Source organism: Vombatus ursinus, unplaced genomic scaffold (genome assembly GCF_900497805.2).
Source record: "Vombatus ursinus unplaced genomic scaffold, bare-nosed wombat genome assembly UNPS02014801.1, whole genome shotgun sequence".
In the NCBI taxonomy this organism is placed as follows: Eukaryota; Metazoa; Chordata; class Mammalia; order Diprotodontia; family Vombatidae; genus Vombatus; species Vombatus ursinus.
The window spans coordinates 10,660,961-10,673,859 of NW_020954579.1; the positions used below are offsets into that span (position 1 = coordinate 10,660,961).

Sequence of the window (12,899 nt, forward strand, 5' to 3'; positions counted from 1 at the left end):
ATTCTAATAATTTCCCTCCATTATTTCCTATTTATCCTGAATATAACTTGTTTTATATATACTGTATGTGTTTGCATATTGTGTCCCCCATTAGATTGTAAGCTCCTTGAGGTCAGGGAATGTCTTTTGCCTCTTTTTCTATCCCCAGTGCTTAGCACAGTGCCTGGCACATAAAAGGTACTTAATAAATGCTTGTTGATTGATTGAACCAATGAATCATCCTTTGTATCAAAGAAAATCACTTATGCAATTGACAGAGTTGACTGAGGATAGCATTACAGACATGAGACACTATTTGATTTCAATTGGTGAGTCAAATTCCTCTCATGGCTTTTCAAATGAAAGCTTTTCTTATCCTAAACTGTACATTTCTGCTGTGTGGGCCTTCTGCTTCTGAATCTAGAAACATTTCTCCGGAATTTAAATAATGGTGTGGTACCTCTGGAAAAGTTAAAAACCAAAGTGGAGGTAGAGGGAGTAATTGTTCATTGTCTTCTGGGGCACCTTTTAGTTTTATCTGGGGTCTATTTAATGCAAAAGAGCTGGAAAGTTGGCAGTTCACCAAAACATTGCCAACCTTCCACTTTGCCTAATGGTAGGTAGAACTAACTTTGAAGGTACTCTTGTCTTGCCATAAGAATATATTTCTAAATTAAGGACTTTTCCCTCTTTTTATAGAAGAAGGAAATGTGGGTTTTGAAGAGGTTGTTAAGAAAGTGACTGAGAGCCTTAACTTGGCAAACACTCAACGTGAGTATTGATGAACTTTTTCACTAACATTAGGAATTTATAAAGGTAGTAATTTTACTTTTTAAGAAGCAATCCCCTTTTTTCTTGATGTTGAAGTCCTTTAAAAAATATTTTAAACATGGCCAGTGGGGGAATTTGTTTTGCTTGACTTTATATGTTTGTAACAAGGGTTTTGTTTTTCTTTCTTTCTCTAAGGGTGAGAAGAAGGTGGGAGGGAAAGAAGGCAGATTTTCTTTGAAAAAAATTTTTTTAATGAACTGAAGAGAATAGCAAGTTCATAAAGAGTCAAAGATCAAATATTATAACTTCACACTTGATAGTTACATATCAAAATTATTATATATTTACAAAGAAAAACAAGGTATATAAACAGAGACCTACAGTTTCATATATAACTCTCATTTCCTGTTTTGCTTTGTATATCAAAAATGTCCATTCCATTTGGTGTTTGTTAAATCAAAATTTAAAAAAAAAATACATTTAAAAATATTTTGACCTGAACCTGTCACTTAATCTGTATTCTGAGGTTTTATTTTCAGAAAGTCATTATTTGTAATTACTATTAATATATGCTTGTAACAGCCTTTTGTATTTAATTTTCTTTTGGATGGAGGGAATAAATACCTGTCTCATACCTGAATTACTTGTTCATTGGTACTTTTGTTCATTAGGCACTAATTGTTCATTAGGTACTTTGTTCATTAGGTTCTAATTGTTCATTAGGTACTTTTCTACTACCTTCTTTGAGAAGCCCAGATATGAGCCAAAACATAAGTTTAATTGTCTGTTGTAATAAATTCTTCTACTAATGTAGATGGACAACTCATATAACATAGTCTTACAGTTTTCTGGGGGTCCACACAAAAACTTTGTATATGTATTTGGTCATATTTCCCCTCATTTCTCTTTTCCTATTTTTTTAACACAGTACCAGAGAGTATTGATGATAACAATTTTGTAATATATTTTAAAGTCTTGGAAGATAAGCCTATGTCCCTCAGGTTTTTGTGGGGTATCCTTGATGTTCTTATCTGTTTGTTTTTCTCATGTCAATTTTGTTATTTTTTGCAGTTCTATAAAGAAATGCATAGGTATTTTGACTGGTTTTGCATTAAAATCTACAGATTAATTTGGGGAAAACATTCTTTTTTTTTTTTAGAAAACATTCATTTTGATTAGGCTGATTTTGTCTATCCATGAATATTGACTTATCTGTCCAATGTTCTAGACTTTCTTTTATTTCTGTCAGTACAGTTTTATGGTCATCTTTTATACAAGTCACATATATATTTAGGTAAGTTAGTTCTTAGCTAGTTCACATTTTGTTGTTAAAAAAACAGTTTTTTTAGTGTCTTTTTTGGTAGTTTATAAGAATACAATGGGGAAGACAGGAGAGGGGTCTTGTATCTTGAAACATGGCTGAACTTATTTATTGACAAGGGTGTCACAAGGGGAGGCTTGGGCATATTTGAGAAAATGAAAAAGGAGCCAGTACATAGGAAGAAATCGAAGATTAGAGAAGGAGAGGGGATAATTGTGCATTCTGCTGGAGAAGTAGGAAGAGGATAGGATCAAGGGTACAAACAGAAGGGGGTTGGCTTTGGGAAAGAGAAGGGATTATTTATTTTTTGAAATTCTGAAAAAACTGATCAATAAACCTTCCTGGATTATATTTCTTGGCAGATCCTGTTTGATCCATTCATGACACTCCTTTGGCACTGGTTCATTTAAGTCCCCTATTTCCTGTTGTTTTAGTTTGGTATTTATATTTTTTATTGATTTCATTTAGATTCTATAATAATGTACGGCTGTGTGAAATATTGGAAACTATTAACTAAGGTGATGCAAATGGTGTTTTGCCTTGGGGTACCAAAATTTAGAGAATGCTGATAGCACTTGTATTTCTTTTAAAAGGTAAACAACCTGAGTTTAAATACCATGTCTTCTACTTACTGTATAACCTTGAGCAAGTCATTTTAAACCTCAGTTTCCCCATCTACAAAATGATGGAGTGTTGAACTACATGACCTGAGAGGTCTCTTCCATCTTGAGCTTAGGACCTAGTTAGCAATAAAAATTAGTTAAAATTAGGAAGCTTCTAGATTTTGAGCTTTCTTCTCCACCCTCTGTAACTGTTTCTCAAGTCAGTCTTCTCTTTTTGTTGTTATTTGTTTCTTTGGAATCACAGACTCAATAACTTAACACTTTTATTTTTATTTATCTATAGGAATACAAAATGCATCTAATGTTATTTCCAATGTTACTAATGGGAATGTTCATGTTGAGGATCTGCCCAGTACTCTGGAGAGCTTGGAAATTGATTTAAGTGATGAAGATATTCAAGAAATACTGAAATCTGTTAAGCCTGTTGGTGAGTACTGTAAGATTGAGACAAAGAGACAGTGAATACTAGATTGTTTTACTGAGATGATGTGAAAAGATGGAGCTTGAAGGAGTCAACACTTGAAGATTATTATAGTGCCCACTGTCTCATGAGGTACATGGGGCTACATTGGTCAAGCTGAAACCAACGGGGTCTGGCTCACACTGCTATTCCAATGGCTCTTCGGTTTCGGGGTTCTTGACTATCTCCACTGAGGTCTGAGAGGACATGGAACTAATGTGATTTGATTCACCTGACACAGGAACTTCCATTTTAATCCTCCATGAATCTTCATGTGTCAGTTATATTTCTTGTAAACAATATATCATTGGATTCTGCTTTTTAATTTATTTCGCTATTCTCCTACATTGTATATATGAGTTCATTCTCATTCCCATTCATGGTTATGACCATTAATTGTGTTTTTCTTTCCATCATATATATTTATAATCTATCCTTTATTCACCAAGTATCTCTTTTATGAAAAAAAAAAGACTGTGAAAGAAAAAGCATGGTATCAACATTAGTCATCTATAATTAAAGTAACCTCACACTCCTTCTCTCTTTATGCAGCCTAGACCCTAATGACTGATTCTTATACTTTCTTTCTTTCATTTTAAGCCCCCTATTTATGATCTGCCATGTGAAGCTGAAGTTTAACTTGTGACTATTCTAGGAATTCTGTCTGTTCCAATGAAATTACAGGTCTACTCCCTATTCTAGTTCCTGTCCCTAAATAGACACCAATTCCGTACAGTATATACTTAATACTTTTCAAATTAGCTCTTAACAAAATGAAAGTATTTACTTATAAATGAGTTTTGAAAACACTAAAAACAAAGGGATAGGAGAGAGTAATTCTTAAATCAATTTCTGAGCCGTTTTTTTAACTTATGGTAGCCTTTACAAAATATAAAATAGCAGATTGGTAATTTATCAGCTATCAGTCTTCACTTTGCCTTGTACATTGGAGACTTAGCTTTGTATAATCCACTTATCTTGTCACTGGAATATCTAAAATGTTTGTTTCTTCTCTGGTAGAAGATGGAAAGGTGAAATTTAAGGATGCTATCAATAAATTAGTTGAGACCCAAAACAGAAAAAAGAATGAACGTGAGTATTGAGAAAGACCCTATTGCTACATTAGTACATATACTATCACACACACACACACGCACAGACACACGCATACAACTTTTTTTTTTTGCTGTTTCTAGACACTCTCTTTTTCTGAATTTTAACAAATTAAAAATAACAAATATAACATTCCAGACTTCTTGCTATACTTTCTGTATTTTAGTGGTAAAGTTTGTGGATTTAATCATTCAATTAGTGAATATTTATGGTGTGGCTACTAAGTATTAGGTACTTTGATAAGTGCTATGGGCATAAAAATATTTGTAAGATGTGTTATTAGCCTTCAGAGAGAGACCATTTTTTCAGAGAGGGTCATTTTTTGTTGATGTTGTTGATTTTTTAAAAAGATATTTTATTTTTTCCAATTACATGCAAAAACAATATTTACATTTGTTTTTAACATGTTGAGTTCCAAATTCTCTTCTTTACTCTCTGTCCTTCCTCCTCATTGAGAAAGCAAACAATTTGATATAAGTTGTAAATGTGTAGTCATGCAAAAATATTTCCATATTTCTCATATTGTGAAAGAAAACAGACCCCCCCCCCAAAAAAACAAGAAAAATAAAGGAAGTTTTTTAAAAAGTAAGCTTTGATTTTCATTTGGTCTGTCAGTTCTTTCTCTGGAGGTGGATAGTATTTTTCTTCATAAGTCCTTTGGAATTGTCTTGGATGATTATATTGCTGTGAATAGCTTAGTCATTCACAGCTGATCCTCTCACAGTATTGCTGTTACTGTGTATGCTGTTCTCCTGGTTCTATTCACTTTGCGTCAGTTCATGTAAGTCTTTCCAGGTTTTTCTGAAAGCATCTTACTTTTCATTTCTTATAGCACAACCATGTATATTATATGTATATAAACACAATTATATACCTTGGCCATTGTTCAGCCATTGTTGAATTGATGGGGAGCCCTTCAATTTCCAATTCTTCGTCACTGCAAAATGATCTGCTAGAAATATTTTTAAATCCAAAGACTCCAGCTTCTGGGATGAGAACTCACTAACAAAAACTTCTCTGAAAGCTGGAAAATAGTAAGGCATAAACTAGGCATAGACCAACATCTTACACCCTATACCAAGATAAAATAAAAATGGGTACATGATTTTGATATAAAGACAGATACCATAAGTAAACTAGGAAAACAAGGAATAGTTTACCTCTCAAATCTATGGAGAAGGGAAGAATTTATGGCCAAACAAGAGATAGAGAACATTATGAAATGCAAAATGGATGACTTTGATTCATTAAATTGAAAAACTTTTGCACAGACAAAGCCAATGCAACCAAGATTAGAAGGGAAACAGAAAACTGGAAAACAATTTTTACAATCAGTGTCTCTGACAAAAGCCTTATTTCTGAAATATATATGCAACTGAGTCAAATTTATAAGAATACAAGTCATTCCCCAATTGATAAATGGTCAAAGAATATGAACAGGCAGTTTTCAGAGGAAGAAATTAAAGATATCCATAGTCATATGAAAAAATGCTCTAAATCATTATTGACTAGAGAAATGCAATTCAAAACGACTCTGAGGTACCACATCACACCTAGCAGATTGGCTACATGACAAAACAGGAAAATAATAAATGTTAGAGAAGATGTGGGAAAATTGGAACACTAATGCATTGTTGGTGGAATTGTGAACTGCTCTGGAGAGCAATTTGGAACTATGCCCTAAGGGCTGTAAAAATGTGCATACCCTTTGACCCAGCAATACCACTGCTAGGTCTGTATCCCAAAGGCACCATAAAAATGGTAAAAGGACCCACATGTACAGAAATATTTATAGCAGCTCTTTCTGTGGTGGCCAAGAATTGGAAATTGAGGGGATGCCCATCAATTGGCGAATGGCTGAACAAGCTGTGGTATATAAATGTAATGAAATACTATTGTGCTATAAGAAATGATGAGCAGATAGACTTCATAAAAACCTGGAAAGACATATATGAACTGATGCTGAGTGAAATGAGCAGAACCAGGAGAACATTACGCACAGTAACAGCCACACTGTGCGATGATTGACTTTGATAGACTTAGCTCTTCTCAGCAATGCAAGGATCTAAAACAACTCCAAAAGACTCATGATGGAAAATGATCTCCACGTCTAGGGAAAGAACTGTGGAGTCTGAAAGCAGATCAAAATATACTATTTTCACTTTTTTTTCCTTTCTCCTAGTTTTTCCCTTTTGTTCTGATTCTTCTTTCACAACATGACTAATGTGGAAATATGATTAATATGATTGCACATATATAACCTACATCAGATTGCTTGCTGTCTTGGGGAGTGGAAGGATGGAGAAAAAATTGGAACCCAAAATCTTATAAAAGTGAATGTTGAAAACTATCTTTATATGTAATTGGAAAAAAACAAAATACTATTAAGTGGGAAAAAAACAGTTCAGTGAATTTTTGTATATCTTTTTCCGTTTGGTCAATTCTCCTTTTCAAGGCATTCTTCTCCTTATTGGACTTTTGTGCCTCTTTTACCATTTGGCCTATTCAAATTTTTTAGGTGTTATTTTATTCAGCATTTTTTGTGCCTCCTTTACCAAGCTATTGACTCTTTTTTTCATCCTTTTCTCGCATCACTCATTTCTTTTCCCAATTTTTCTTCTATCTTTCTTATTTCATTTTCTAAATCCTTTTTGAGCTCTTCTAGGAATTCCTGTTGTCTTCTTCTGGGTTTATATTTTGATCTTCCCTGTCACCACAGTAACTTTCTATGGTCTAATTCTTTTTTGTTGTTTTCTGATTTTTCCAGCCATTTCTTGACTGTTAAAGTTGGGCTCTGCTCCCAGGGTGAGGAAGCACTGCCCCAAGCTTCAGATTTTTTGAGTTGCTGTTTTCAGAGTTAGTTCTGGATGTCTGTAAGTTTTTGGTTCTTCTAAGGTGGTATGATCTAAGGAGAAGTATGATCACTGCTCTGTTGTCTTTTGTTATGATCTGTGAGTGATTACAAGCACTCTTTTCCACCCTGAAAGTATGACTAGGGTTCCTGCTGTTCTGTGGGCACAGGCTCTAGTGTGCTCCTTGCCCTAGCACTGTGCATGGGCGATGTAACAGATTCCTGCTGCCAGTGCCAGCAAAGAGTCCCCTGTAATTCCATTCTGAACAATAGTCCAAACCCAATACAGTCTGTGGGCTGAGAGAGCTGGAAGCCACCTCCACTGATCCAGTTGCCCCCCTCCAAGGCCTCCTATTGGCTTGCTAGGGCACAGCCTGAGCTGTTCTGCTCTCCACTCTTACCACAATTAGACAGATCTTTCCTGCCAAACTTCTAAATTATCTTGGGCTGGAAAATTATTTCAATCCATCTTTTATTGGTTCTGCCATTCCAGAATTCATTTTGAGGCATTATTTTAAAGTTGTTTGGAGGGGAATTTGGGATGACCTTTACTTGGCCATCTTGGCTCCACTATCCCAAGGGTCTTTTAAAGCAACCATTTAGTGTTTAATGAAGATGTTTAATCAGAAGAAGAGATGACAGATTAGCTGTCCCCAAAAAAGATTATAGTCTATAAGAGGGGCAGCTAGGTGCCACAGTGCTGGGTCTGGAGTCAGGAAGACCTGAGTTCACATCCAGCCTCAAGCACTTATTAGCTGTGTGACCTTGGGCAAGCCATCTAACCTCTTTCTGCCCCAGTTTCCTCATTTGTAAAATGGGGTTAATAATAGCACCTACCTCCCAAGATTATTGTGAGGATCAAATGAGATAATATTTGTGAAGTTCTTAGCCCAGTGTCTGGTACACAGTAAGTATTATGTAAATGTTAGCTATTGTTAGATTAATTTTAAATGCAAAATGAGGAGCCATTGGTAAAATTTGCTGAGAGAAAGATTTTGTTTCAATGTTTGTTTCCTTTTTTCAATGAAATTATCTTAAAGTGGAATGGGTTGCCCACCATGGAAGGTGGCTGATTTTCCCCTTTGTCCCTCTTCTTCAGAGTTGTAGAGGGCATCCCTGTTTAGGTGTGGTAGGAACAAGTCCTTTGAGTTATCTTCCAACTAGGACATATTCTGCAAGTCTGTGGCTCAGTTCTCAATGAGGCCAAGAAGTGCTCTCCTAAAACACAAATGCATGCCACAGTCCAAGTTTTCATATGTTTCTTTGGACTCACAAACTTAATAGTTTTACACTTTGATTACATGTACCCACAGGAATTGCAATTGCATCAAATATTGTCAGCAATGTGACAACTGATAAAAAAATAAAAGCAGAAGATCTACCACCTACCCTGGTGAGTTTGGGGTTCCAATTAAGCGATGAAAATATTAAAGAAATATTGAACTCCATGGAACCTGATGGTGAGTACTTAAGCTATCTTTTAGGTCAATTGTTTATAGTATATGAAGATTCACACTCTTTTCTCAGCACAACTATAATTTCAGTCACTCCTGAGTTGGAGTATGGTGATTGTGAAAAGGGCCCTGTCTTATGGAAGTATAGATTTCTCCATCTGTAAGTGTAATGGTGAGAGTATAGTGTTAGGGGACATGAGTATAGGAAGAGAGATAGAGGTGTAGGGCATGGTTTGATTCTCTCTCTCTCTCTCTCTCCCTCTCTCTCTCTCTCTCTCTCTCTCTCTCTCTCTCTCTCTCTCTCTCTTTCTCTCTCTCTCTCACATCACCCTACTGTCCTCTCTGTCTCTTTCCCCCTTCCCACTCTCTTCCCCTTCCCCTCTTTTCCCCTCTCTTCCTCTCCCTCTCTACCATGCTGGGGAAATAAAGTTTAGGTTTGACTTATGTCTAGAATCTACACAAAAGGGGGAAATAGAAAGATTCAATTAAAGGACACTTATCTCCACTACACAAACAAAACGCTTAGCCCAAGAGACTTACAAGTGCACATTGACAAAAGACTTAAGCAACAGCCGTTAACATAAGAACTATTCCCTGGAGGCTGACTTAAACATCAAAATATGCGCAAGTAGTTTTAGAGGTTGCTAAATTAGTTTTTCATATTTGACCTTGGTTCTACAATTTCTTTCTTTTTTTAAGTTATATCTGTATTTAACATTCTTCTCTTTTAAAATTTTGAGATCCAAATTCTCTCCCTTCCTCCCACCCACTGAGAAGGCAAGAAATATGATATCAATTGTACATGTAAAATCATGTAAAACATATTTCTACATCAGACATATTGCAAAAAGGCATGAAAAATTAAAGAAAATTGTATTTCATTTTGCAGAGTTCATCATTTCTCTCCCTGGATGTGGAGAGCATTTTTTTACCATGAGTTCTTTGGAATTGTCTTAGATATTGTATTGAACAGAGTAGCCAAGTCTTTCACAGTTGATCATCGTTACAACATTGCTGTTACCATACACATTGATTTCCCAGTCCTTCTCACTCTAATTCCGTTTTTTGTGCCTCTTTTACCCAGCTTTTAATTCTCTTTTCATAGTTTTCTTGCTTTACTCTTATTTCTTTTCCCATTTTTTCATCTGCCTCTCTTATCTCTTTTTTAACTCTTCTAGGAATTTTTGTTGGGCTTGGGTCTGATTAGTATTTTTCTTTAGGCTTTGCTTGTAGGTGTTTTCATGTTATTGTCTTCTGCGTTTGTATATGTTGCCTTCCCTGCCACCATAGTAGCTTTTTATTGTCTAGTTCTTTTTCTGTTGTTTGCTCATTTTTCCAGTGTATTTTTTTACTCTGAACTTTATGTTAAAGTTGGGTTCTGCTCACCAAGGGGTGGGGACCCCCTGTTCCAAGCTTAAGGCTTTTTCATGCTATTGTCTTCAGAGCTTGTTCTGGCGATCTGCAAGTTTTTAGTGCTTCCATGGTGGTGTGATCCAGGAAGAGGTGTGGTCATTGATTTCCTGGTCTGAATTCTGGTCTTTACCCAGGAAGGGCCCTTGCTGTCTTGCAGCCACAAGTGCTAGTCCTTCTCTTGGCCCTGGAACTGAAACTAGGTCCCCTACTCCCTTATGACCAATCTTCAGCACTTCTTTCTGCTGTGAAACTACAACCCAGAACTCCTTATGGACAATAGAGTTGCCGATCACAGCCAGCTGCACTCAGTACCAGCAAAAGGTACCCTTTGGTCTCTTTCTGATCAGCTGTCTGACCACCCCCTACCATCTCTGGGCTGAGAGCTCCTAAAGCTGCCGCTGCTGCTGCTGGTGCTGCTGCCACCGATCTTTTGGCCTCCTCCAAGGCCCACCACTGGTGCTACCACTATGTACTCTTTAGACCAATCTCTATCCTGATGTCACAGATCTTTCTTACCAACCTCCTAAGTTTTCTTAGTCTGGAAAAAATGTCTCACTTTGACCTTTTTTTGACTCTACCAAAATTGATTTGAGGAGTGATTTTAAAGTTCTTTTGAGGGGAATGTTAAGAGATTTCAGCTGGACTGCTGCCTCTAATTCGCCATCTTGCTCGCTCTACTTAGCTCTACATTTTCTCAACTATTCCCCCAAGGTCCATGTCTTATGGCAATCCAGTCCAGGGCACGAGCTTTTTCTTGTGTCAGTGGTCATCCTTTCAAATGCAGAAATTCTTCCTGATACACTAGCTCTGAGAGTCCCAGGATCTTTGGAAGTCTCAGATCCCCAGTGTTGTTTGCAAGATGGGAAACATCCATTTCAGGGTCATTGCTTAATCTCTTATGCTTGGGGGGAAAGCACACACACACACACACATACATACACACACACCAGAAGAAGCAACCAACAGAAAAAACAGAAAAGGCCCAGGCTTATGTTCAGAATCTCCTATGCTATGACATATGCTTTAGCTGTCATGGACTTGCAATTTGTAATTTCTACTTAGGCAGGAAGAAGGAAATTTCTTCCCTCACCCCTCATGGGAAACTCTGGAAGGTAGAGATCCTTGTTACCTGCTGAGCCAAAGGAAAGTGGAAGAGAGAGGAATCAACTCCCTTTTAAAAATCTACTGAGTCATCTAGTCTTGCTCAGTAACCAAGAAAGAGATTTCTTGGGAGGACAATCTCATGATGTAAGCCTTTCAGTGTTGAGCTGCATATGGATCCATAAGTTGCCAGGGGAATTTGGCTCACTATCCATGGGATAGAGCCCACAGAAGCAATTTTTTCACCCAAAATTATAGAAATTCCCAAATGGTGTTGGAATACTGCAACGTGATTTTACACAATGCCACATATCATGAAAGGTTAAGAAATTTATTCACAAGATAGAGATAAATAAATACGCTTGAATGGTCTGGGAACTCACCTGATTTAATACCTAGCATTTATATAGTACCTACTAGTGCCAGGTATTGCTAAGTGCTTTACAAATATTATCTCATTTGATTCTCCCAACAACCCACTGAGGAGATAGGTGCAATTATTATCCCTGGAAGCAAATGGAATTTAAGGTCACACAGCTAGAAATATGTCTTAGGTTAGATTTGAACTGAGGTCTTCCTGACTCAAGGGCAGCCCTCTATCTACTTCACTACCTCACTGAAAACCTATGAACTATAATCAAGGCTAGACTTGGAAAAATGGATTGTACTCAATCTCCAATGTAATAAAACTATGGTTTTATGATTGTTTATCACTTTGAGGAAACAGTTTCAATTGAATTATGAGATCAGAAGCCAGATTGCAAAGGGGTGAGTGGGTGAGAGAAATGGAGACAGCAAACGCAGATAGCTTTTACTCAGAGTTTGGTTGATAAAGGGCAGAGAAATATAGGAAATGGTAGTATAAAGGAAAGGTTTTTAAGAATTAGGGGAACTTGGGCATATTTAAAGGCTGTTAGGATTGAAGATTAGTAATCCGGGAGATGATTAAAGGGACAGTCTACTGGATGGTAGGATCAGAGGCATGAGTACAAGGGGTGCCTTTGGCAGAAAGAGGAGTTACTTCATTATCAGGCCCTGGAGGAAAAGAGGAGAAAATGGGACATCATATCAAGGAGTTTAGAGATGAAGAGAAAAGAGAAGTGAGAACTTAGAAAAAATGCCTCCATTTTATTTTTCAGTAAAGAAGCTGAAAGAGTGTAGGAAGAGGTTGGGGTAAGGTATAGAATTTTGAGGAGAGAAAAAAGGTTTTGGAGCAGCTTCTGTGGGGATTGGTATAGGTCTACAGGAAATCTTTAAAGAGACTTCCTTTACTATAGTGAAGACCCAGTTGACGTTAGATAACATAAATTTGTAGTGTACTCAGTAATCTGGGTTGTGGGACTTCCTCTAGATCTATTTAGTAGTACATGAATGGGAATGGAGGAGGTGAACAGATTGGGTGTTTGAGAAAGGAGTGAAAGGGATTAAAACATGGAGGTAAGGGATTTGAGCATAGAGGACAGTGCAGTGTTAAAGTGATTTAACTGTACGGTTGGTTGAGTTTGAGAAGGGCAGAAAATGAAGTCAGAACAGAGGTAATGGGCTGAGAAAGTATCGTAGATGGAGAAACTGGAGGTCATGATGAAGGCAAAGAGTAGGTATAGGAGCTCTGAGACATGGGGAGAAAAGGAATGTTGGGAGGTTATGATCAGATAAAGAGAGATATTAAGAGTGTTGATCATAGAAAGGGAATAATGGTTAGATCCAGGCTATGTGTGTCTGTTAATCTCAGGACTTAGGTCAGTAAAAGGCCTTATTATCTGTTTACTGACCCAAAGCTTTAAGGATCCTTCCCTATAACCAATTGACTCTC

General features: G+C 36.9%; 1 protein-coding gene across 1 annotated transcript in view; it reads left to right on the top strand.

Moving 5' to 3' along the window:
- EFCAB13 (EF-hand calcium binding domain 13) overlaps nt 1-12,899 on the top strand; it is a 180,397-nt gene that overhangs the window by 117,641 nt on the left and 49,857 nt on the right. The window lies entirely within an intron of this gene.